Source organism: Schistocerca americana, chromosome X (genome assembly GCF_021461395.2).
Source record: "Schistocerca americana isolate TAMUIC-IGC-003095 chromosome X, iqSchAmer2.1, whole genome shotgun sequence".
In the NCBI taxonomy this organism is placed as follows: Eukaryota; Metazoa; Arthropoda; class Insecta; order Orthoptera; family Acrididae; genus Schistocerca; species Schistocerca americana.
Window position 1 is genome coordinate 389,104,662 of NC_060130.1, and position 6,000 is coordinate 389,110,661.

Here is a 6,000-nt window from a genome sequence, read left to right on the forward strand (position 1 = left end):
TTCATAGCCCCCTGCCGTATAAACTGGCCACGGGCTTCTTATTCGCGACACGGGAAGAGTGTCAGCGCCCAGTTTAAATGTTCGGACTTTGATTCTCGGATTTGTCTGAGTCCGGCCGACGATACCTTAGTACCAACAGTGCTGATTCCCATGCCTTGCAGAGTTCAAAATCCGTGTCTCTATTGGTCAGGTCGTCACATATGCGAATTTCGACTGCTTCTGTAACGATGGAGTCCCAGTACGTGGAAGCGGACGAAAGGCTCTTTGTCTCTCCGCAGTTCAGGCTGTGTTCCGTGTCGAGACAGTGTTCAGCCGCAGCAGACTTTTCTGGCTGACCCAGTCTGGTGTGACGGCTGTGTTCAGCACATCTATCCTTAACAATGTGACACATCTGGTCAATGTATGATTTCTCACATTGGCACGGAATTTTATATATCCCTGGCCTCCTTAGACCTAGGTCGTCCTTAACAGAATGCAGCATAGCTTGCACGCGCGCTGGAGGGCGGAAGACACATTTTATTTGACGTTTTTAGAACAGTCTTCCAATCTTAAAGGACACGCCACCAACATAGGGTAGAAAAAACATCCTCTTGGAGTTATCTGTTTCTTCTGGCTGTTCTTGAGCTTTAGTGCATGCAGGTTTAAATGCACTACGAATCTGTTTATCAGAGCACCCGTTTTGTACAAATACGGAGCGCAGATAGCTAAACTCTGCTGATAAGCTCCCTGCATCAGAGATAATTCTAGCCCCATGAACGAGAGTCCACGACACGTCACTGCGTTGAAATGGGCGATGACAGCTCGTAGTTCGTAGGTATAGGTCAGTGCGAGTCGGTTTGCGAAACACACTGTGATCCAAGGAACCATCTTCTTTTCTGCGTACCAAGACATCAAGAAAAGGGAAGTTCTCTGTTTTTCTCCACTTCCATGGTGAAGCAAATGCTGGGATGGAGGGAGTTAAGGTGTTGCATAAATGCAGGAAGCGTTGCTGCTCCGTGTGGCCAAACTACAAAAGTTTTGTCCACGTATCTCCGGAATCATTTAGGTTTCAACACCGCTGACTGAAGTGCTTTTTCCTCGACGTCTTCCATAAAAAGGTTAGCTACTATGGGTGACAAAGGGTTACCCATAGCAGCACCGTCAGTCTCCTCAAAACATTGTTCGTTAAATAAAGAGAACGTCAAGATAAGCACATGTTTGAATAGCTGTAAGATGTCATCCTCCAACATAGTTCCTATAAGTTGTAATGAATCCACCAAGGGTACTCGTGTCAACAAAGAGACCACAACGAATCTCACTAAAATGTCAGCTGGTTCGAGACGTAAATTCTTCAGTCATTGCATAAAATCTTCTGAGTTGCGAATGTGATGTTCACATTTCCCTACCAGTGGGCTTAGAAGAGAAGCCATATGTTTTCCCAGGTAATATGTTGGGACTCCTATGTTGCTCACGATGGGACGAAGAGGAACCACTTCCTTATGGATCTTAGGCAGCCCATAAAGTAGTGGTGGAACTGGCCCTGGCAGGCTTAAGCTCCTTTTAAGATGTTCTGGAAACTGGTTGGATTTGAGGAGGGCGGATGTCTTCCGTTGTATTGCGTCAGTTGGATCCTTCTGGAGACGGCGATACGCTGAGTCCTGCAGTAAATCCGTCATCTTGCCGAAATAGGATGTGGCAGACTAAAGAACAGTAGCGTTTCCCTTGTCAGCAGGTAAAATCACTATTTCTGAGTCTTGTATTAAGGAACGGAGAACTTTCCTTTCTTCAGAGTTGATGTTCTACTTTGGCGAGGGCATCCGGGTTATGGCTCTGCAAGCTTCTCGCCTTATTTCTTCAGCAGTCTCATTCGGGAGTTTCAAGACACCTTGCTCAACAGCACCGATGAAATCCTTAAGAGGCAAGGTATTTGGAGTAGGCATAAAATTTAGTCCCTTTTCCAAAACCGATATCGAGGCGTCACTGAGAGGTTTATCTGTGAAATTAAACACATTATTGTTTTTACTATATATACAATGAAGGTAGGTATGGAGAGTATATAGACAAAAACGAACAATGGTGGCGTACGCGCTACTTTCATCCCCCATCCACCTCCTTCCCAAATGAGATCCTGATGATAGATCATTTAGAAAATCATCCTAGAAAAGCAAAGCTCCACGTTCTTGCCCAGACGGAATAACGAGACCGACCGATCGCAATGTCATTCGCTGAAATTGGCTTCGTTCGAATACGGTACGAAGGGTAATGGGGCCATCACACCGCTATCCAGATCTTTGTTAGCTTTTGTGACTTTAGACCCGTTACTTTCCTCTCAAGTAGCTCCTTAATTACCTCCACGAAGTGGAATACACACTAATCCAATATTCCCACCAAGGGAAATTCCCTGCAGTCTCAGAAATCTAATCCGGATACCTGGCATAGCAACAGCACATGCTGAGCAATGAGCTACGGAGGCGGACCGAAAACCATCCTAAATCACTAACAAATAGTGATCCTCCCTGAAAATCTAACCCTGGTCCCGCACCTGGCTTCGCGTCCGGATAAACAGCTCCGTTGGCAGCAGTCATCTACACTGAAGAGCCAAAGAAACTAGTACACCTGCCTAATGTCGTGTAGGGCCCCCGTGAGCACGCAGAAGTGCAGGGGGTGGAGATCTCTTCTGAACAAGTATCCCAGATACGCTAAATAAGGTTCATTTCTGGAAAGTTTGGTGGGCAGGGGAAGTGTTTAAACTCAGAAGAGTATTTCTGGAGCCACTATGTAGCAACCTGGACGTGTGGTTGTCGCATTGTCCTGCTGGACTTAACCAAGTCCGTTGGAATGCACAATGGCAGTGAATGGACGCAGGTGATCAGAGAGGATGCTTACGTCGTGTCATCTGTCGGAGTCGTATCTAGACATATCAGAGGTCCCATATCACTCCAACTGCACACGCCCACACCATTAGAGAGCCTCCACCAGCGTGAGCGGTCCCCTGCTGATATGCAGCATCCATGGATCATGAGGTTGTCTCCATACCTGTACACGTCTATCCGACCAATGCAATTGGAAACGAGACTCGTCCGACCAGGCAACATGTTTACAGTCATCAACAGTCCTGCCGGCCGAAGTGGCCGTGCGGTTAAAGGCGCAGCAGTCTGGAACCGCAAGACCGCTACGGTCGCAGGTTCGAATCATGCCTCTGGCACGGATGTTTGTGATGTCCTTAGGTTCGTTAGGTTTAACTAGTTCTAAGTTCTAGGGGACTAATGACCTCAGCAGTTGAGTCCCATAGTGCTCAGAGCCATTTGAACCATTTTTTCAACAGTCCAAAGTCGGCGTTGAGGGGCCAAGGCGAGATGTACAGCTTTGTGTCATATAGTCATCAAGGATACACGAGTGGGCCTTCGGTTCCGAAAGCCCATCTAGATGATGATTTGTTGAATGGTTCTGTCGCTGACACTTGTTGATGGCCGAGCACTGAAATGTGCAGAAATTTGTGGAACGTTTGCACTTCTGTCCCGTTGAACGATTCTCTTCAGTCGTTTTTGGCCCCCGTTCTTGCAGGATGTTTTTCCAGCCACAGCGACGTCGGAGATTTGATGTACACTACTGGCCATTAAAATTGCTACACCAAGAAGAAATGCAGATGATAAACGGGTATTCATTGGACAAATATATTATACTAGAATTGACATGTAATTACATTTTCACGCAATTTTGGTGCATAGTTCCTGAGAAACCAGTACCCAGAACAACCACCTCTGGTCGTAATAAGGGCCTTGACACGCCTGGGCATTGAGTCAAACAGAGCTTGGATGGCGTATACAGGTACAGCTGCCCATGCAGCTTCAACACGATACCACAGTCCATCAAGAGTAATTGTGACGAACTAGTTGCTCGGTCACCATTGACCAGACGTTTTCGGTTGGTGAGAGATCTGGAGAATGTGCTGGCCAGGGCAGCTGTCGAACATTTTCTGTATCCAGAAAGGACCGTACAGGACCTGCAACATGCGGTTGTGCATTATCCTGCTGAAATGTAGGGTTTCGCAGTGATCGAATGAAGGGGAGAACCATGGGTCGTAACACATCTGAATGTCCACTGTACAAAGTGCCCTCAATGCGAACAAGAGGTGACCGAGACGTGTAACCAATGCCACCCCATACTATCACGCCGGGTGATACACCAGTATGGCGATGACGAATACACGCTTCCAACGTCCGTTCACCGCGATGTCACCAAACACGGATTCGACCATCATGATTCTGTAAACAGAACCTGGATTCATCCGAAAAAATGACGTTTTGCCATTCGTGCACCCAGGTTCGTCGTTGAGTACACCATCGCACGCGCTACTGTCTGTGATGCAGCATCAAGGGTAACCGCAGCCATGGTGTCCGAGCTGATAGCCCATGCTGCTGCAAACGTTGTCGAACTGTTCGTGCGGATGGTTGTTGTCTTGCAAAAGTCCCTAGCTGTTGACGCAGGGAACGAGACGTGGCTGCACGATCCGTTACAGCAATGCGGATAAGATGCCTGTCATCTCGACTGCTAGTGATACGAGGCCGTTGGGATCCAGAACGGCGTTCCGTATTACCCTCATGAACCCACCGATTCCATATTCTGCTAACAGTCATTGGATCTTGACCAACGCGAGCAGCAATGTCGCGATACGATAAACCGCAATCGCGATAGGCAACAATCCGACCTTTATCAAAGTCGGAAACGTGATGGTGCGCATTTCTCCTCCTTACACGAGGCATCACAACAACGTTTCACCAGGCAACGCCGGTCAACTGCTGTTTGTGTATGAGAAATCGGGTGGAAACTTTCCTCATGTCAGCACGTTGCAATTGTCGCCACTGGCGCCAATCTTCTGTGAATGCTCTGTAAAGCTAATCGTTTGCATATCACAGCATCTTCTTCCTTTCGGTTAAATTTCGCGTCTGTAGCACGTCGTCTTCGTGGTGTAGCAATTTTAATGGTCAGTAATGTATTACCGGATTCCTGATATTCGCGGTACACTCGTGAAATAGTCGTACGGGAAAATCCCCAATGCACCCCTACCTCAGAGATACGAAGGGGAATTGCTTGTGTGTCGACTATAAAACCACATTCAAACTCACTTAAATCGTGATAACCTGCTACTGTGGCAGCTCTAACCGATCTTCTTCTCTTATATGGGTGTTGCCAACCGCAGCGCCGTATTCTGCCTGTTTATATACCTATGTGTTTTAATTCGCATGGCTGTACCAGTTTCTTTGGCGCTTCTGTGTAGATGATAAGAATGCACACTGGTTGATGTTCAGCACTGAAGTGGCGAGTGCCTTGCCGCACTTTGGGGCTTCTGTCCACTATTGTAGTCCGCGACAGTCGACGGTGAGTACTGCCTTCGACACGTTGTTGGAGACCATAAATGACTTCGGGGATTGCGATTTTTTACTTATCGAAGTGCTCACGGTACATCCTTGACGAGAAAAGCGCAGTACCAACATCTCTTCAGAGATGAAGTGTCACATGCATCGGACACTGACGTTCTGGCCACGATGGTAATGACCTAATGACTGTATGCCCATCCAGAACTTGTGTGTCGCGCTGACGTCTCAGTCGCGTGAAGGCAGGAGCAGTTTCTATGCAGTCAGCAAAGCGTATATTACACCTGGCATGGCTTCGCATACCTCAGGACCTCTACCGACATCTCATGAGAGCTCAGCAGCATCGAAGCACTGATACATGGAAGCAAAAAGTAAAAGAAACGACTGTGAACAGCTGATGCTCTTGGTACAAATTTCAAATAATTGAGGAAATCGAGTACAATTTGCTTTATCTGACCGTCAACGTAGTCTAGTTCCTGGTTTGCCTTCGTACGTAGCACAGTTGATAAAGCTGACGATAAACAGATACCAGTTAAAACGTTCTATAAATTCCAAAGTAAATGAGCTAACTATGAACAGGGAAAGGATCGCACCAACCAGCATTCGGAGAACAAATGGCAACATCCAATAAATGTTGATACCGTGG